Source organism: Ranitomeya imitator, chromosome 4 (assembly GCF_032444005.1).
Source record: "Ranitomeya imitator isolate aRanImi1 chromosome 4, aRanImi1.pri, whole genome shotgun sequence".
Taxonomy (NCBI): Eukaryota; Metazoa; Chordata; class Amphibia; order Anura; family Dendrobatidae; genus Ranitomeya; species Ranitomeya imitator.
Genome location: NC_091285.1, coordinates 425,581,039 through 425,602,741, shown reverse-complemented (window position 1 = coordinate 425,602,741; position 21,703 = coordinate 425,581,039). Strand labels below are relative to the sequence as shown.

Below are 21,703 nucleotides of genomic sequence, written 5' to 3'. Positions count from 1 at the left end.
ATATATATATATATATATATATGTGTGTGTTCTGGAATGTGATTCAGCACAAACATGCTCCCTCCCTCTTCCCCTCTTCATAGACTGTGAAAAAATATGATGTGAAGCATTTAGTGAGCTGTACCCTGCTGAGACAAGCCTTCATATTGAACTTTCAAAGTAAAGCTATTTAACAACACATTTTACAAACTTTATACTTATAATCTGTCCTATTGATTTATGCAAGGATTGTTTTATTTCTATTTCAAATTATACAGTGCATGATTCCCTATTCTTGCAAGAATTACAATGTACTTTATTTTTTTTTACAGGACAAAATTATTTTAAGAGCGAATTTACATAATTACAAAATGTCTAAGAAGCATTTTATGAAGTCCTCTGTATTTGAGCATTTCACAGTGACTCAAGATAATAAATATTTTGTGTGTCAGTGTATAAGTGACCCAGATGAAAACAAATGTTGTGATGCCAAACTCAGTGCATGCTCAGGCATTGGCAAAAATGCTCCTTCAAGAGCTTCCAATCTAAAAAGACATTTACAACGCTGCCACCCAGAAGTTTACAAAGCTGTGACTGAAAAAGATCACAGCAGCGCCAAGAAACCAGAGACCAGCACTTCCCGCCAGGCAAAGGAGGAGGAAAGAGCGTCTCAAACGTCAGTTACAAGATATTTTGTAAGTGACAAAGTTACTGTGACGGAGGCTGTGTTTAAGAGACAGCTCATCGAGCTTGTTGTGAAGGACTGTGTACCATTATCATTATTTGCACGGCCAGCTTTTACAGCTCTTGATGGAGAATTGGCTCGCAAACTTGGTGTTTCTCTGGCAAGAGAAAGTATTAGAAAATTAGTGATTGAAGAAGCCCTTAACCAAAAGGAAGATCTTAAAAAGACTCTCAAGATGCTTTGTATTTCTTTAAATGGATGCCTGCACACATCAGAGTGAACTATTTTGCTATCAACATTCGATATGTTTGTGACAACAAAAAAATTGTTACTAAAACACTGGCAATGAAACTTACTAAAGCTCATCACAGCATCCAGTTTCTCCAGACCTTACTGGAAAAAGTTCTGCAAGATTATGAGCTCAAAAAAGAACAGGTTCTTGCTATTGTAACTGATAATGCTTCAAACATAAGTACAATTAAACTGATGAATGAGAATAATGAAGATGAACAGCAGTTAGAAGAACATTTCACATTCAGTATGTTGGAGATGGAAGGCAACAGTCTTGTTCCCATAACGGAGGAACAAACTGATATTACTACAGAACAGCAAAATGATTCTTTACAATTAGATGATCTTGTTGCAGCTGCTTCACACCTCTTTCCTATGCATTACATGCGCAGTATTGTGCACATGCTGCAGCTGGCAATAAGAAATATTGTGCAAGAGGGACATGCTGGATTTCTGACTAGCAAAGTGAGGAAATTGGCTATTCCTGCCAGATCCCCTAAAATTGATTCCATCTTGGAGAGACCTGCTGGAAAAGGGGCAATTGTGGATCAAGCCACTCGGGGCAGTACCTATTTTAATGATTGAGTGATGGCTTGAGCTGAAACCCTTCCTTGTAGATATGGCTAACCCTCAGGCAACACTACATGAAGGTCAATGGACACAGGTGGCTGAATTGAAGGAGTTGCTTAATCACCCATTTACAGTGACTAAAAAGTTACAAGCTGAGGATTTAACTGCATTTTATAAAGGAGTGGAAGATTTTGTTGTTTTGCCTGTCCCAAAGAGGAGGTTTAATCACAGATGGCATTGCTGCTTCAATGAAACGGAGAGAGACACTGCTATTAGAAAATAAAATTCTTCTGGCAGCTGTTTATATGGACCTGAGTCATCCTATATTGCTGGATGATCAACGGCTTACTAAAGGAAAAGAAGCTTTAATTGAGGTAGCAGTTAGGATGAGTGGGCTACAGGACGGCCAAGAGCAAGAGGGCTCGGGTACTGCTAGTGCTGCTGCTGCCGTTCCTTCATCCTCATCAGATGAGTTTGATTTCGACAAGTATTTGGACGACATGGAGCAGGCAAAGCGTTGCTACAGGGAAAATGATTCCACTCCCATAGAAAACAGATTGACCATATTTCAGCAAAATTTTTCACTTGCTCTCAAAGTAGAGGAATTCAATTGTTCATCATCAAAACTGACTGTGCACGATGCAATTCCTTTATACCCTGAAATTGTTAGAGATGTTGCCCATGTGATTACTGCTTTGCCACCAACCCAAGTTAGTGTAGAGAGGTTGTTCTCTAGCCTTAAAATAATTAGGTCAGATTTGAGGTCATCTATAAAAGAGGATCTGATAGAGGCGATACTATTTCTCAGAACAAATTCATAGACTGCATAAATGCTATTCAGTACGTTTTTGTTGAAAACTGTTTTTTCCCACTTACTGCAGAGTGTATAATAAATTGTAAATATGCAAAAAAAATTGTTCTAAAGTTGTATTCCAATAAATAGAACATAAAATCTATCTAAATTGCTTGATTATTGTATCATAATACAGATTAAAAACCTGATGTTACTATTTTACTACAGTAAATTTATCACTTAAACTTAAACATGAGCCATGTATGAGGGAGTCGGTGTCATGGGAATTGAGGAGTTGGAGTCGGAGGTTTGGCTTACCGACTCCACAGCCCTGCTTATTGTAACAGCAGCTACCGGGAGAAATTGCAGTTATATCCTCCTTACAGCTGCTCATTTCCAGTCATCTGGGCGAGGCAGGGAGAGGTTAGTCACCATTTGCTATACAGTGATTACTCTGTAATCCCTCCCCTGCACCAGGGCTGTGGAGTCGGAGCCCATTTTGGTGGAGTCGGTGTCATGGAAATTGAGGAGCCGGAGACAGAGGTTTGTCTTACCGACTCAACAGCCCTGGCAGGGCTGTGGCATTGGAGTCGGTGTCATGGAAATTGAGGAGTCGGAGGTTTGGCTTACCGACTCCACAGCCCTGCCCTGCACAATGACAGCTTGCTTTGCACTCATGTTGTGGAGTAGGTTATTGGTGAATGTGCATGGGAGGAATTACAGAGCAATCACTGTGTCGTGAGTGGTGACTGTATCGGCTCCCTGCACCGCCCCATTGACTGGAAGTGAACGACTGCATTGAGAATAAAACTTCATTTTCTCCCAGTAGCCACTCTTCCAATAAATTTTCCAGACATGATTGATCATTGCCTCAACTGCAACTGCTCCAGTCTGTTTTGGTTGTAGTTGTGCCTTCTCGTCAACAGCTCACATCATCAGTGTATGTAACCATTGAGCTGATCGGTTTGGCCAAGGAGACGGCATAAGTCAATGAACTCAGTAATAGGCTGTAGCAGTGATGTGAGCTGTCGATGTGACATCCTTTCTGCAGAAAAAAACCCTGAGACCGGAGCACTGGCTGAGAACTGGGGATTGAAAGGAGGCCACATTTATTTTTAAGTTTGGGCTATATGTTACACTATTTTTGAAAAGTTAGAGGGACTGTCTAGTAATATGATATTAAAGGCCTATCCTTAGGACATTGGTCCTCAACCTTTCTTAAGGCATCGTCTATCTCCAGCTTACCATAATGGAGTCTTTCTCTTCATAGCTGTTTGCTAGACCTTTTGCTAATGCACCAAGGTGGCAGACCTCCATGAGCCACACACCATGGCCCTGCGAGTCACATGTTGCTCCAGAGCCACAGATTGGGGACCCCTGCCTTAGGATATGTCACCAATGTCAGATCGTTGGGGTCCAACACCCAGCACCTTCATTGGTCAGCTGTTATTATCTTCAGTGGCAGCCAGATGTAAACGTTGAATAGTAGTTGATCTGCAGTACTCGGCATTAGCCTCTACACATTCTGTATGGGCAGTGTTATGACCTGGTGGTCAGGACAATAATGGACCTGGTGGTTAAGAGCACACGGAATGACCTGATAGTTACTGATAATAAAGGACGAGCTCTGGGATGTGGGAACTCTGCTGACCGCAATCCCTAATCCTATCAAACACACTAGAAATAGCCGTGGATTGCGCCTAACGCTCCCTATGCAACTCGGCACAGCCTAAGGAACTAGCTAGCCCTGAAGATAGAAAAATAAAGCCTACCTTGCCTCAGAGAAATTCCCCAAAGGAAAAGGCATCCCCCACATATAATGACTGTGAGTAAAGATGAAAATACAAACACAGAGATGAAATAGATTTAGCAAAGTGAGGCCCGACTTACTGAGCAGACCAAGGATAGGAAAGGTTACTTTGCGGTCAGCACAAAAACCTACAAAAAGTCCATGCAGAGGGCGCAAAAAGACCCTCTGCACCGACTCACGGTGCGGAGGCGCTCCCTCTGCGTCCCAGAGCTTCCAGCAAGCAAGACAACAATAAAAATAGCAAGCTGGACAGAAAAATAGAAAACCACAGAAATACAAGCTGGAACTTAGCTTCTGCTGGGAAGACAGGTCACAAGAATGATCCAGGAGTGAACTAGACCAATACTGGAACATTGACAAATGGCATTGACCAAAGATCTAAGTGGAGTTAAATAGAGCAGCAACTAACGAATTAACCTTGTCACCTGTGGAAGGAAACTCAGAAACACCCACGAGAGGAAGTCCATGGACAGAACCAGCCGAAGTACCATTCATGACCACAGGAGGGAGCCCGACAACAGAATTCACAACAGTACCCCCCCCCCCCCTTGAGGAGGGGTCACCGAACCCTCACCAGAGCCCCCAGGCCGACCAGGATGAGCCAAATGAAAGGCACGAACCAGATGGGCAGCATGAACATCAGAGGCAAAAACCCAGGAATTATCTTCCTGACCATAACCCTTCCACTTGACCAGGTACTGGAGTTTCCGTCTCGAAACACGAGAATCCAAAATCTTCTCCACCACATACTCCAACTCCCCCTCAACCAACACCGGGGCAGGAGGATCAACGGATGGAACCACAGGCGCCACGTATCTCCGCAACAACGACCTATGGAACACATTATGGATGGCAAAAGAAGCAGGAAGGGCCAAACGAAATGACACAGGATTGATAACCTCAGAAATCCTATACGGACCAATGAAACGAGGCTTAAACTTAGGAGAGGAAACCTTCATAGGAACATAACGAGACGACAACCAAACCAAATCCCCAACACGAAGTCGGGGACCCACACAGCGCCGGCGGTTAGCGAAACATTGAGCCTTCTCCTGGGACAATGTCAAATTGTCAACCACATGAGTCCAAATTTGCTGCAACCTATCCACCACAGTATCTACACCAGGACAGTCCGAAGACTCAACCTGCCCTGAAGAGAAACGAGGATGGAAACCAGAATTGCAGAAAAACGGCGAAACCAAAGTAGCCGAGCTGGCCCGATTATTAAGGGCGAACTCAGCCAACGGCAAAAAGGACACCCAATCATCCTGATCAGCAGAAACAAAGCATCTCAGATATGTTTCCAAAGTTTGATTAGTTCGTTCGGTTTGGCCATTTGTCTGAGGATGGAAAGCCGAGGAAAAAGACAAATCAATGCCCATCCTTGCACAAAAGGATCGCCAAAACCTCGAAACAAACTGGGAACCTCTGTCAGAAACGATGTTCTCTGGGATACCATGTAAACGAACCACATGCTGGAAAAATAATGGCACCAAATCAGAGGAGGAAGGCAATTTAGACAAAGGTACCAAATGGACCATCTTAGAAAAGCGATCACAAACCACCCAAATGACCGATATCTTTTGAGAGACGGGGAGATCCGAAATAAAATCCATAGAAATATGCGTCCAGGGCCTCTTCGGGACCGGCAAGGGCAAAAGCAACCCACTGGCACGAGAACAGCAGGGCTTAGCCCGAGCACAAGTCTCACAGGACTGCACAAAAGAACGCACATCCCGTGACAAAGACGGCCACCAAAAGGATCTAGCCACCAAATCTCTGGTACCAAAGATTCCAGGATGCCCAGCCAACACTGAACAATGAATCTCAGAGATAACTCTACTAGTCCATCTATCAGGGACAAACAGTTTCTCCGCTGGGCAACGGTCAGGTCTATCAGCCAGAAATTTTTGCAGCACCCGCCGCAAATCAGGGGAGATGGCAGTCAAAATTACCCCCTCTTTGAGAATACCCGCCGGCTCAGGAACACCCGGAGAGTCAGGCGCAAAACTCCTTGACGGGGCATCAGCCTTCACATTCTTAGAGCCCGGAAGGTACGAAACCACAAAATCAAAACGGGAGAAAAATAACGACCATCGAGCCTGTCTCGGATTCAACCGTTTGGCAGACTCAAGATAAGTCAAATTCTTGTGATCTGTCAAGACCACCACGCGATGCTTGGCTCCTTCAAGCCAATGACGCCACTCCTCGAATGCCCACTTCATGGCCAACAACTCACGATTACCAACATCATAATTACGCTCAGCAGGCGAAAACTTTCTAGAAAAGAAAGCACATGGCTTCATCACCGAGCCATCAGAACTTCTTTGCGACAAAACAGCCCCTGCTCCAATCTCAGAAGCATCAACCTCAACCTGAAACGGGAGCGAAACATCTGGCTGGCACAACACAGGGGCAGAAGAAAAACGACGCTTCAATTCCTGAAAAGCCTCCACAGCTGCAGAAGACCAATTGACCACATCAGCACCCTTCTTGGTCAAATCAGTCAACGGTTTAGCAACAGTAGAAAAATTAGCGATGAAGCGCCGATAAAAATTAGGAAAGCCCAGGAACTTTTGCAGGCTCTTCACAGATGTCAGCTGAGTCCAATCGTAAATGGCCTGGACTTTAACAGGGTCCATCTCGATAGTAGAAGGGGAAAAAATGAACCCCAAAAATGAAACCTTCTGAACTCCAAAGAGACACTTTGACCCCTTCACAAACAAGGAATTCGCACGAAGGACCTGGAACACCATTCTGACCTGCTTCACATGAGACTCCCAATCATCCGAAAAGACCAAAATATCATCCAAATACACAATCAGGAATTTATCCAGGTACTCTCGGAAGATGTCATGCATAAAGGACTTAAATACTGATGGAGCATTGGAAAGCCCGAATTGCATAACCAGGTACTCAAAATGGCCCTCGGGCGTATTAAATGCTGTTTTCCATTCATCGCCTTGTTTAATACGCACAAGATTATACGCCCCTCGAAGATCTATCTTGGTGAACCAACTAGCCCCTTTAATACGAGCAAACAAATCAGACAGCAACGGCAAAGGATACTGAAATTTGACTGTTATTTTATTAAGAAGGCGATAATCAATACAAGGTCTCAAAGAACCATCCCTCTTGGCCACAAAAAAGAACCCTGCTCCTAACGATGATGACGACGGGCGAATATGGCCTTTATCCAAGGATTCCTTTATATAACTCCGCATAGCGGCGTGTTCTGGCACAGATAAATTGAACAATCGGCCCTTAGGAAACTTACTACCAGGAATCAAATTAATTGCACAATCGCAATCCCTATGAGGAGGTAGGGCACTGGCTTTGGGCTCATCAAATACATCCCGATAATCCGACAAAAACTCTGGAACTTCAGAAGGAGTGGAAGACGAAATAGACAAAAATGGAACATCACCATGTACCCCCTGGCAACCCCAGCTGGACACAGACATAGATTTCCAGTCCAATACTGGATTATGAACCTGTAGCCATGGCAACCCCAAAACGACCACATCATGCAGATTATGCAACACCAGAAAGTGGATATCCTCCTGATGTGCAGGAGCCATGCACATGGTCAATTGGGTCCAGTACTGAGGCTTATTCTTGGCCAAAGGCGTAGCATCAATTCCTCTCAATGGAATAGGATACTGCAAGGGCTCCAAGAAAAAACCACAGCGCCTAGCATACTCCAAGTCCATCAAATTCAGGGCAGCGCCTGAATCCACAAATGCCATAACAGAATAGGATGACAAAGAGCAAATCAGAGTAACGGACAATAGAAATTTAGACTGTACCATACCAATGGTGGCAGACCTAGCGAACCGCTTAGTGCGCTTAGGACAATCGGAGATGGCATGAGTGGAATCACCACAGTAAAAACATAGCCCATTCCGACGTCTGTGTTCTTGCCGTTCAGCTCTGGTCAAAGTCCTATCACATTGCATAGGCTCAGGCCCATGCTCAGATAGTACCACCAAATGGTGCACAGCTTTATGCTCACGCAAGCGTCGATCGATCTGAATGGCCAAGGACATTGACTCATTCAGACCAGCAGGCATGGGAAATCCCACCATGACATCCTTAAGGGCTTCAGAGAGACCCTTTCTGAAGATTGCTGCCAGGGCACATTCATTCCACTGAGTGAGCACAGACCACTTTCTAAACTTCTGACAATATATCTCTGCTTCATCCTGACCCTGACACAGAGCCAGCAAGATTTTCTCTGCCTGATCCACTGAATTAGGTTTGTCATAAAGCAATCCAAGCGCCAGGAAAAACGCATCAACATCACGCAATGCCGGATCTCCTGCCGCAAGGGAAAATGCCCAGTCTTGAGGGTCACCACGTAACAAAGAAATAATGATCTTTACTTGTTGAACAGGGTCACCTGAGGAGCGAGGTTTCAAAGCAAGAAACAATTTACAATTATTTTTGAAATTCAAGAACTTAGATCTATCACCAAAAAAACAAATCAGGAATTGGAATCCTAGGCTCTGACATCGGATTCTGAACCACAAAATCTTGAATGTTTTGTACCCTTGTAGTGAGATTATCCATCCAAGAGGACAGACCTTGAATGTCCATGTTTACACCTGTGTCCTGAACCACCCAGAGGTAAAGGGGAAAAGAGAGACAAAACACACTGCAAAGAAAAAAAAATGGTCTCAGAACTTCTCTTATCCCTCTATTGAGATGCATTAGTACTTTGGGCCACCTGTACTGTTATGACCTGGTGGTCAGGACAATAATGGACCTGGTGGTTAAGAGCACACGGAATGACCTGATAGTTACTGATAATAAAGGATGAGCTCTGGGACGTGGGAACTCTGCTGACCGCAATCCCTAATCCTATCAGACACACTAGAGGTAGCCGTGGATTGCGCCTAACGCTCCCTATGCAACTCGGCACAGCCTAAGGAACTAGCTAGCCCTGAAGATAGAAAAATAAAGCCTACCTTGCCTCGGAGAAATTCCCCAAAGGAAAAGGCAGCCCCCCACATATAATGACTGTGAGTAAAGATGAAAATACAAACACAGAGATGAAATAGATTTAGCAAAGTGACGCCCGACTTACTGAACAGACCGAGGATAGGAAAGGTTACTTTGCGGTCAGCACAAAAACCTACAAAAAGTCCATGCAGAGGGCGCAAAAAGACCCTCCGCACCGACTCACGGTGCGGAGGCGCTCCCTCTGCGTCCCAGAGCTTCCAGCAAGCAAGACAACAATAAAAATAGCAAGCTGGACAGAAAAATAGCAAACCAAAGAAATACAAGCTGGAACTTAGCTTCTGCTGGGAAGACAGGCCACAAGAACGATCCAGGAGTGAACTAGACCAATACTGGAACATTGACAGGTGGCATGGAGCAAAGATCTAAGTGGAGTTAAATAGAGCAGCAGCTAACGAATTAACCTCGTCACCTGTGGAAGGAAACTCAGAAACACCCACCAGAGGAAGTCCATGGACAGAACCAGCCGAAGTACCATTCATGACCACAGGAGGGAGCCCGACAACAGAATTCACAACAGGGCAGCTTAAGAGGGGTTTTTATCATTGATGACTGAATCACTACACCACCACTGATCACATTATGTAATTAGAGGGGATGTAGTGCTCTGTAACTGCAGTATCTCGATACATAGTGTAATGGTTGTGAGTGCTACAGCTGGTCTCCCCAATCTAAGTGAAAGGACAACGGTGCACAAGAACTGCCACAGATCTGTACTCTGTGTAGTGGCTATGGATGGTACTACATGCCTGTCCTATTGATGTGAAGGGGTTGGAGTGCCTGTGAAAGGGACAGAACTTTCATGGCATTTGGGGCTACAACATAATGTATGGAGCTATGCCACTTCCCATGCACAATGACTGCTTCGTTCGGCTGACCAGTGAGGCTGCCAGGACCCCCACTGATCTGGTATTGATAACCCATCTTAAAGATTGACCACCTATATGAAAATTAACAGGAAGATCGTAAGTGGCCAGCTCTTGCTCTTAATTTTATCATGCTACTTACTTCAGTATTTTTTTTTTAATACAGTCTCAGGCATAGGGTTTTTTTCATTTAGTACTGATTTTATGTTTTTACCAAGGAGGCATTGCACACATTAATTTCCAGGGGGCGGTTTTTGTTGTTTTTTTTGTTTTTTTTAAGGTTGCCTGCATAATTGTTCTTTAAGCAACGCTCCCTGGTAAAGACTATAAGCGATGAATAAAAGGCCCATGTCTCTGGAAACATTTGACAGACTTAAAAACTAAAACACTGGGATACTTAGGGGAGAAGTATAAAATTAGAGCAAGAACTGGACCTGTCACCAGAGCCGGTGACGGGCCCTATTTAAAAGCACTAAATGCCATTAAAGAAGCACTTCCATCAAAAATGTTACCCATTAATATATTGCAATATTGCAATCATCATGTTATACAGCACTGTGTACTTTCAATTGCTCATTTTTCCTTTCTACCCAGCTAATTCTTCTCTTTTCCATTAGGTCTATGGCATCACGTGATTAAAATCAGATTGGCTGAATCCTTCTAAACTCTAAATAGAAACAGGAGGTACATTTTCCCTGTATAACTCATAAGTCACTTCAAATGTCAGGGGGAGGTGGAGGAGCGGAGCATTTGGTTGAGGAAGTCGAATAGCGGAATGATAAATGTAGGGAAAAGGGACTTCCTGGTTCTACATGGAGCAGAGAAAAGCAAACCGCAGTACTAGTACGGCGGCACGATCTCATGGTGAGCGCCGCAGCGATCGCATGCGGATGTCAGCTGTATGTGACATCTGACACCCCCCAGCAGTGCCCACGATCGGTGCTAGCGTCGATCGTGGGCATTTAACACCTCTGATGCCACTGTCAGTAGTGACAGCGGCATAGAGAACAATCGCGCAAGGAGGGGGCTCCCTGCGCTCTCCCACTGGAACAATGCGATGCGATCACGTTGTTCCCGTGGTCTCCATGGAGACCCCAGATCCAAAATGGCCGCAGGGTCCTTCAGTGAGGTGGCTTGTCAGCGCCTGCTGAGAGCAGGCGCCAGTAAGCCTCCTAACACTGCCTGTCAGATCGCTGATCTGACACAGTGCTATGCAAAGTGTCAGATCAGCGATCTGACTTTATATAGTAATGTCGCAACCTGGGACAATATTATAAAATAAAAAAATTAGAATGTATAAAAATATTTTTTAAAAATCCCCAAATAAAGAAAAAAAATATATATATTTTTCCAATAAATCCATTTTATTATGTAAATAAAACAATAAAAGTACACATATTTGGTATCGCCGCGTCCGTAACGACCCGCTCTATAAAACTATCCCACTAGTTAACCCCTTCAGTGAACACCGTAAAAAAATTAATAAACAACGAGGCAAAAAACAATGCTTCATCATCATACAGCCGAACAAAAAGTGCAATAAAACGCGATCAAAAAGACAGATGTAAATAAAAATGGTACCTCTGAAAATGTCATCTTGTCCCCAAAAAACAAGCTGCCATACAGCTCCATCAGCAGAAAATAAAAAAGTTATAGCTCTCAGAATAAAGCGATGCAAAAACAATTATTTTTTATATAAAATAGTTTGTGTAAAAGCGCCAGAACATAAAAAAATATATAAATGAGGTATCGCTGTAATCGTACTGACCCGAAGAATAAAACTGTTTTATCAATTTTACCACATGCGGAATGGTGTAAACGCTCCCCCCAAAAAGAAATTCAGGAATTGCTGGTTTTTGTTCATTCTGCCTCAAAAAATCGGAATAAAAAGCGATCAAAAAATGTAATGTGCCCGAAAATGGTACCAATAAAAATGTCAACTCGTCCTGCAAAAAACAAAACCTCACATGACTCCGTGGGCCAAAATATGGATAAATTATAGCTCTCAAAATGTGATGCAAAAACTATTTTTTGCAATAAAAAGCGTCTTTTAGTGTGTAACAGCAGCCAAACCTAAAAACCCGCTATAAATAGTAAATCAAACCCCCTTAGTTAGGGAAAAATAATAAAATAAAAAAATGTATTAATTTCCATTTTTCCGTTAAGGTTGGGGCTAAAGTTAGGGTTAGGGCTGGGGCTAGAGTTGGTGTTAGGGTTTGGATTACGTTTACAATAGGGGTGTGTTGGGGTTAGGGATGTGTTGGAGTTAGGGGTGTGTTCGGGTTAGTGGTGTGGTTAGGGTTGGGATTAGGGTTAGGGGTGTGTTGGGGTTAGGGTTGAAGTTAGAATTGGGGGGTTTCCACTCTTTAGGCACATCAGGGGTTCTCCAAACGCGACATGGCGTCCGATCTCAATTCCAACCAATTCTGATTTGAAAAAGTAAAATGATTCTCCTTCCCTTCCGAGCTCTGCCATGCGCCCAAACAGTGGTTTACCCCCAAATATGGGGTATCAGCATACTCAGGACAAATTGAACAACAACTTTTGCAGTACAATTTCTCCTGTTACTCTTGTGAAAATAAAAATTTGGAGGCTAAAAATCATTTTTGTGGAAAAAAATATATTTTTTATTTTCATGGCTCTGCATTATAAACTTTAGTGAAACACTTGGGGTTCAAAGTTCTCACAACACATCTAGATAAATTGCTTGGGGGGTCTATTTTCCAATATGGGGTCACTTGTGGGGGGTTTCTACTGTTTAGGTACATCAGGGGCTCTGCAAACGCAATGTGACTCCCGCAGACCATTCCATCAAAGTCTACATTCCAAGACGGCGCTCCTTCCCTTCCGAGCTCTGCCATGCGCCCAAACGATGGTTCCCCCCACATATGGAGTATCAACGTACTCAGGACAAATTGCACAACAACTTTTGGGGTCCAATTTCTCCTGTTACCCTTGGGAAAATAAAAAAAATTGGGGCGAAAAGCTCATTTTTGTGAAAAAAATATGATTTTTTTTATTTTACGGCTCTACATTATAAACTTGTTGAAGCACTTAGGGGTTCAAAGTGCTCACCACACATCTAGATAAGTTTCTTAGGGGGTCTACGTTCCAAAATGGTGTCACTTGTGGGGGTTTCCACTGATTAGGCACATCAGGGACTCTCCAAACTCGACATGGTGTCCGATCTCAATTCCAGCCAATTTTGCATTGAAAAGTCAAATGGCGCTTCTTCCCTTCCGAGCTCTGCCATGCGCCCAAACAGTGGTTTACTCCCACTTACGGGGTATCGGTGTACTCAGGACAAGTTGTACAACAACTTTTGGGGTCCAATTTCTCCTGTTACTCTTGGTAAAATAAAACAAATTGGATCTGAAGTAAATTTTTGGGAAAAAAAGTTAAATGTTCATTTTTTTAAGCATTCCAAAGATTCCTGTGAAGCACCTGAAGGTTTAATAAGCTTCTTGAATGTGGTTTTGAGTACCTTGAGGGGTGCAGTTTTTAGAATGGTGTTACTTTTGGGCATTTTCTGTCATATAGGCCCCTCAAAGTCACTTTAAGTGTGAGGTGGTCCTTAAAAAAAATGGTTTTGCAAATGTTGTTGTAAAAATGAGAAATCGCTGGTCAACTTTTAACCCTTATAACTTCCTAACAAAAAAAAATTATGTTTCCAAAATTGTGCTGATGTTAAGCAGAAATGTTATTTATGAACTATTTTGTGTGATATGACTCTCTTATTTAACCCCTTCACCCCAAAGCCTGTTTTCACCTAAGTGACAGGGCCAATTTTTACATTTCTGACCACTGTCACTTTGAGGTCATAACTCTGAAACGCTTCAATGGATCCTGGTGATTCTGACATTGTTTTCTCGTGACATATTGTACTTCATGATAGTGGTAAAACTTCTTCGATATGACTTTCATTTATTTGTGAAAAAAACAAAAAATTGTCGGAAATTATGAAAATTTAGCAATTTTCAAACTTTTAGTTTTTATGCCCTTAAATTAGAGAGTTATATCACATAATATAGTTAATAAACAACATTTCCCACATGTCTGCTTTACATCAGCACAATTTTGGAAACATAATTTTTTTTTTGTTAGGGAGTTATGAGGGGTAAAAGTTGACCAGCGATTTCTCATTTTTGCAACAAAATTTGCAAAACCATTTTTTTACGGACCACCTCACACTTGAAGTGACTTTGAGGGGTCTATATGACAGAAAATGCCCAAAAGTGACACCATTCTAAAAACTGCACCCCTCGAGGTACTCAAAACCACATTCAAAAAGTTTATTAACCCTTCAGGTGCTTCACAGGAATTTTTTGAATGTTTAAAAAAAATTGAACATTTAACTTTTTTTCCACAAAATTTTTAATTCAGGTCCAATTTGTTTCATTTTATCAAGGATAACAGGAGAAATTGGACCACAAAAGTCGTTGTACAATTTGTCCTGAGTACGCCGATACCTCATATGTGGGGGTAAACCACTGTTTGGGCACATAGCAGAGCTCGGAAGGGAAGGAGCGCCATTTGACTTTTCAATGCAAGATTTGCTGGAATTGAGATCGGAGCCCATATCACGATTGGAGAGCCCCTGACGTGCCTAAACAGTGGAAACCCCCACAAGTGACACCATTTTGGAAAGTAGACCCTCTAAGGAACTAATCTAGATGTGTGGTGAGCACTTTGAACCTCCAAGTGCTTCACAGAAGTTTATAATGTAGAGCCGTAAAAAAAATTTCATATTAATTTTCACAAAAAATGATCTTTTTGCCCCCAATTTTTTTTTCCCAAGGGTAACAGGATAAATTAGACCCCAAAAGTTGTTGTGCAATTTGTCCTGAGTACGCTGATACTTCATATATGGGGATAAACCACTGTTTAAGCGCATGGCAGAGCTCGGAAGGGAAGGAGCGCCATTTGACTTTTCAATGCAAAATTGGCTGGAATTGAGATCGGAACCCATGTCGCATTTGGAAAGCCCCTGACGTGCCTTAACAGTGGAAACCCCCCACAAGTGACCCCATTTTGGAAAGAAGATCCCCTAAGGAACTTATCTAGATGTGTGGTGAGCACTTTTAACCCCCAATTGTTTCACTAAAGTTTAGAATGTAGCGGTGTGAAAATTAAAAAATCATTTTTTCTTTCCACAAAATGATGTTTTAGCCCGCAATTTTTTTTTTCGCCAAGGGTAACAGGAGAAATTGGACCACAAAAGTTATTGTCCAATTTGTCCTGAGTACGCTGATACCCCATATGTTGGGGGGAACCACCGTTTGAGTGCATGGCAGAGCTCGGAAGGGAAGGAGCGCCGTTTGAAATGCAGACTTAGATGGATTGGTCTGCAGGCATCATGTTGCATTTGCAGAGCCCCTGATGTACCTAAACAGTAGAAACCCCCCACAAGTGACCCCATATAGGAAACTAGACCCCCCAAGGAACATATCTAGATGTGTTGTGAGAACTTTGAACCAACAAGTGTTTCACTACAGTTTATAACGCAGAGCTGTGAAAATAAAAAATATTTTTTTTTCCACGAAAATTATATTTTAGCCCCCAGGTTTTTTTTTCCCAAGGGTAACAGGACAAATTGGACCCCAAAAGTTGTTGTCCAACTTGTCCTGAGAACGCTGATACCTCATATGTTGGGGGTAACCACTGTTTGGGCGCACAGGAGAACTCGGAAGGGAAGGAGCAGTGTTTTAGTTTTTCAAAGCAGAATTGGCTGGAATTGAGATCGGACGCCATGTCGCGTTTGGAGAGCCCCTGATGTGCCGAAACAGTGGAAACCCCCCAATTATAACTGAAACCCTAATCCAAACACACCCCTAACCCTAATCCCAACGGTAACCCTAACCCCAACCCTAGCCCCAACCCCAACTCTAACCCTAGCCCTAACCCTAGTCCTAATCCTAGCCCTAACCCTAATGGGAAAATGGAAATAAATACATTTTTTTACATTTTATTATTTTTCCCTAACTAAGGGGATGAGGAAGGGGGGGTTTGATCTACTTTTATAGCGTTTTTTTTGGCGGATTTTTTAGGGTTGGCAGCTGTCACACACTAAAAGACGCTTTTTATTGCAAAAAATAGTTTTTGCATCACCACATATTGAGAGCTATAATTTATCCATATTTTGGCCCACAGAGTCATGTGAGATCTTGTTTTTTGCGTGACGAGTTGACGTTTTTATTGGTACCATTATCGGGCAGATGACATTTTTTGATCGCTTTTTATTCCGATTTTTGTGAGGCGGAATGAACAAAAAACAGCAATTCCTGAAATTCTTTTAGGGGGGGCGTTTATACCGTTCCACGTGTGGTAAAATTGATAAAGCAGCTTTATTGTTCAGGTCAGTACGATTACAGCGATACCTCATTTATGTAATTTTTTTATGTTTTGGTGCTTTTACACAATAAAAACTACTAAAACCAATCTAATCAGTTTTTATGAAGAGGTAAGCTATAGGCTGGACCACGGTGAGTCATTGGACGTGGTATATCTCGATTTTTCCAAAGCGTTTGATACTGTGCCGCACAAGAGGTTGGTACACAAAATGAGAATGCTTGGTCTGGGGGAAAATGTGTGTAAATGGGTTAGTAACTGGCTTAGTGATAGAAAGCAGAGGGTGGTTATAAATGGTATAGTCTCTAACTGGGTCGCTGTGACCAGTGGGGTACCGCAGGGGTCAGTATTGGGACCTGTTCTCTTCAACATATTCATTAATGATCTGGTAGAAGGTTTACACAGTAAAATATCGATATTTGCAGATGATACAAAACTATGTAAAGCAGTTAATACAAGAGAAGATAGTATTCTGCTACAGATGGATCTGGATAAGTTGGAAACTTGGGCTGAAAGGTGGCAGATGAGGTTTAACAATGATAAATGTAAGGTTATACACATGGGAAGAAGGAATCAATATCACCATTACACACTGAATGGGAAACCACTGGGTAAATCTGACAGGGAGAAGGACTTGGGGATCCTAGTTAATGATAAACTTACCTGGAGCAGCCAGTGCCAGGCAGCAGCTGCCAAGGCAAACAGGATCATGGGGTGCATTAAAAGAGGTCTGGATACACATGATGAGAGCATTATACTGCCTCTGTACAAATCCCTAGTTAGACCGCACATGGAGTACTGTGTCCAGTTTTGGGCAACGGTGCTCAGGAAGGATATAATGGAACTAGAGAGAGTACAAAGGAGGGCAACAAAATTAATAAAGGGGATGGGAGAACTACAATACCCAGATAGATTAGCGAAATTAGGATTATTTAGTCTAGAAAAAAGACGACTGAGGGGCGATCTAATAACCATGTATAAGTATATAAGGGGACAATACAAATATCTCGCTGAGGATCTGTTTATACCAAGGAAGGTGACGGGCACAAGGGGGCATTCTTTGCGTCTGGAGGAGAGAAGGTTTTTCCACCAACATAGAAGAGGATTCTTTACTGTTAGGGCAGTGAGAATCTGGAATTGCTTGCCTGAGGAGGTGGTGATGGCGAACTCAGTCGAGGGGTTCAAGAGAGGCCTGGATGTCTTCCTGGAGCAGAACAATATTGTATCATACAATTAGGTTCTGTAGAAGGACGTAGATCTGGGGATTTATTATGATGGAATATAGGCTGAACTGGATGGACAAATGTCTTTTTTCGGCCTTACTAACTATGTTACTATGTTATATAAAAAAAATAATTGTTTTTGCATCGCTTTATTCTGAGAGCTATAACTTTTTTATTTTTTTGCTGATGATGCTGTATGGAGGCTTTTTTTTTGCGGGACAAGATGACGTTTTCAGCGGTACCATGTTTATTTATATCCGTCATTTTGATCGCGTGTTATTCCACTTTTTGTTCGCCTGTATGATAATAAAGCAATGTTTTTTGCCTTGTTTTTTATTTTTTTTTGCGTTGTTTACTGAAGGGGTTAACTAGTGGGATAGTTTTATAGAGCGGGTCGTTACGGACGCGGCGATACCAAATGTGTACTTTTATTTTTTTTTTAATTTACATAAATGGATTTACTGGGAAATGTGTTTTTTTCTTTATTTCGGGATTTTTTTAAAATTTTTTTTATACATTCTATTTTTTTTTTTTTTTACTTTCTACCATTGTCCCAGGGTGGGACATCACTGTATTAGATCAGATCGTTGATCTGACAGAGTGCATAGCACTCTGTCAGATCAACGATCTGACAGGCAAGTTCAGGAGGTTTTCCGGCGCCTGCTCTCAGCAACTCTCAGCAGGCGTCGGCTAGCCAGGTCATTTCATGACCCGGAAGGAGTCCTGCGGCCATCTTGGATCCAGGGACTCCTTCCGGATCACCGGAGCAACGCGATCTCATCGCGTTTCTCCGGTGGGAGAGCGCAGGGAGCCCCGTCCCTGCGCGATCCCCCTCTATGCCGCTGTCACTACTGACAGCGGCATCAGAGGGGTTAAATGCCTGCGATCGGCGCTACCGCCGATCGTGGGCATTGCTGCGGGGTGTCAGCTGTCATATACAGCTGACACCCGCCCCCGATCACCGCGGCGCTCAGCGCGAGACCGCAGTGATCGGTGCGCTGTACTAGTACTGCTGCTGGCACAAATGCAGTGCCGGCAGCGCAGTACTAGTACGGCGCATGTCACGAAGGGGTTAAGGGCATAAAAATGAATTTTGAAAATTGCAAAATTTTCGCTAAATTTCTGTTTTTTTTTACAAATAAACGCAAGTCTTATCGAAGAAATGTTACCACTATCATAACGTACAATATGTCACGAGACAACAATCTCGGAATCATCAGGATCCGTTAAAGCGTTTCAGAGTTATGACCTCATAAAGTGACAGTGGTCAGAATTGAAAAAAATGGCTTGGTCAGGAAGTTGAAAACAGGCTTCGGGGTGAAGGGGTTAACTGGGTACAAAAACAAAAACGAGCAATTGTAAGTACACAGTGCTGTATAATATGATTGCAATATATTAAGAGAATAAAAACTGTAGTGAGAGTACTTATTTAACAGTTTACATGATTATACAGTGGCACTTAAAAGTTTGGGTACCCCTGATCAAAAATACTGTTATTGCGAACAGTTAAGCAAGTTTACGATGAAATGATCTCTAAAAGGTTTAAAGTTAAAGATGACACATTTCCTTTGTAATTTAGGCAAAAAAATGTGTTTTTTTTTTTTTTTTAAATTTTACAAAAAGGAAAATGGGTTTGGTTTGCACTGTAACCTTGTATTTCTGTATTGGATGTACTGTGGTTTCTTGATCACCATGTACTTTGTTTTTCCCTCTCTTCCCCTTGCTCCCTCCCTTCTTCCTTCTTTCCCTTGTTGGTGGTATGTGATATGTGATGTGTTATGTTCTCCTTTTTTTTTGCTCAATAAAAAGTTAATTGGTTAAAAAAAAAAAGGAAAATGGGCAGATGCAAAAGTTTGGGCACCCTTTGAGATTTGTAGAGAACTTTGACCAAGGTTTCCAACCTTAAGGAAGGTACCGCGTTTGTAGCTCATTTATAAATCACTGTAATGTAGCATAAGATGCTGTTATAACCAAGTTTTGAATATATGTGAAATGTATTTTGTGTGTTAAATGACTTTAAAGGGACTCTGCCACCTGAATTTGGAGGGAACAATCTTCAGCTATAGGGGCGGGGTTTTCGGGGTTTTGATTCACCCTTTCCTTACCTTTCCTTGCTGGCTGCAATATTGGATTGAAGTTCATTCTCTGTCCTCCGTAGTACATGCCTGCACAAGGCAATCTTGCCTTGCGCAAGCGTGTAATATGGTTAAATAAACACACAGCCAGAATAAAGTATTTTAATGAAATAAAACACTACACAGTTTCCAATCTTTATTATTCAGCTAATCCATGCAACGCCCTCGATCTTTAAAAAACAATAAAATAATAAACCAGCAGTATACTCCCTGTTCCCGAACACACACACACACGCAGATACACACAGACATGTACATATTCACAACTCACAGTCTCCGCCCACACACTCTTCCTCCTCCCTATCTGCAGCATTTATCGCACGCAACTCCGCATCAAAACCACAGATTTTTACACCTGCGGTTTTGCTGCGGATTGGCCTAACTCAATGGTAGTCAATGGGTGCAGAAACGCTGCAGATCCGCAAAAAGAATTGACATGGTGCGAAAAATAAAACATGTGCACAACAATTAATCAATAAAAGCATGTGCAAAACAATTCTCAATTTCCCACTGACTAACATTGGTGGTGCACTTCACTGCGGATTTGATGCAATTCCGCACATCCAAAAACGCTGCAGAAGAGAATCAAAATTCTATTCCATGTGTATCTCTCTCCCCATCACGCTCCATGTGTCTCACCCCTGCTATTCCATGTGTATCTCCCTCCCCATCACGCTCCATGTGCCTCACCCCTGCTATTCCATGTTTATCTCTCTCACATCACGCTCCATGTGTCTCACCCCTGCTGTTCCATGTGTATCTCTCCCCATCATGCTCCGTGTGTCTCACCCCTGCTGTTCCATGTGTATCTCTCTCCCCATCACGCTCCATGTGTCTCACCCCTGGTGTTCCATGTGTATCTCTCTCCCCATCACGCTCCATGTGTCTCACCCCTGCTGTTCCATGTGTATCTCTCCCCATCATGCTCCATGTCTCACTCATCATTCTACATGTCTCGCTCTCCCATCAGTCTCTCTCAGCCATACTAATGTATCTCCCCTCCCTCCACAATGCCTGGCTATTCACTGCAGACCTGGATCTCCTTCTTATCTTACTGATGTATGAGTCACAGACAGCTCCACTCAGATAATGCTGCTCCATACACACCACATGTCTTCACTCTTCCTCCAGTCCACCATGCTGCAGAGTCCACCATCTTCTGCTCCTCTGTAAACAAGCTGTGCTTCTGATGCAGTAACTGCTGGTGATAGTAGGTCACAGGGCAGTCTCATACAAAATGGCGCTGCCCTGTGATGCTACTCTTCATTCTGCCCCAGGGATACTAGACCACCCAAAAGGGGAGGAAGATGGTGATATCAGCAGTTACTGCCCCAATTTTCCAGCTAACCGTAAAGCTGGTATGTCTCACTATAGCTGCTTGAGGTCTAAAACAGAAAATGCTGCCCCTAGTGGTAAATATATATTTGTAATAAAATATATATTTTTCATATAGAAATGTTTGCAAACACTGCAGACATTGCATTAATACATTTTATTTACTATTTTAAGCTTAATTTCACAAAAAAAAACTACAAGAAAACTGGTGGCACCTTCCCTTTAATTAGGGTTATGGCTTGTTCACTGTTATCATTGGGAAAGGACACGTGAATCATTACCAAGCTTTATAAAAACCCAGCATCCTCTAACCTTGTGGCAAAAAACTGCAGCCATTAGTTCTTCGAAGCAGCTGCCTAACACTCTGAAAATGATAGAGGTTCACAAAGCCAGGCGAAGGCTGAGTTCAAAATGTGATTAAGAAATGGCAGTTAACAGGAACAGTGGAGGTCAAGATAAGGTCTGGAAGATCAAGCAAAATTTCAGCGAGAGCTTCTCGTAAGATTGCTAGAGGGGCAATTCAGAACCCCCACTTGACTGCAAAAGACATTCAGAAAGATTTAGCAGTTGTGATACATTGTTCTACCATTCAGAGACACCTGCACAAATATGGCCTTCATGAAAGAGTCATCAGAAGAAAACCTCT

At 42.6% G+C, this 21,703-nt stretch overlaps 1 protein-coding gene across 1 annotated transcript in view; it reads left to right on the top strand.

Moving 5' to 3' along the window:
• ARSA (arylsulfatase A) overlaps window positions 1-21,703 on the top strand; it is an 87,921-nt gene that overhangs the window by 17,710 nt on the left and 48,508 nt on the right.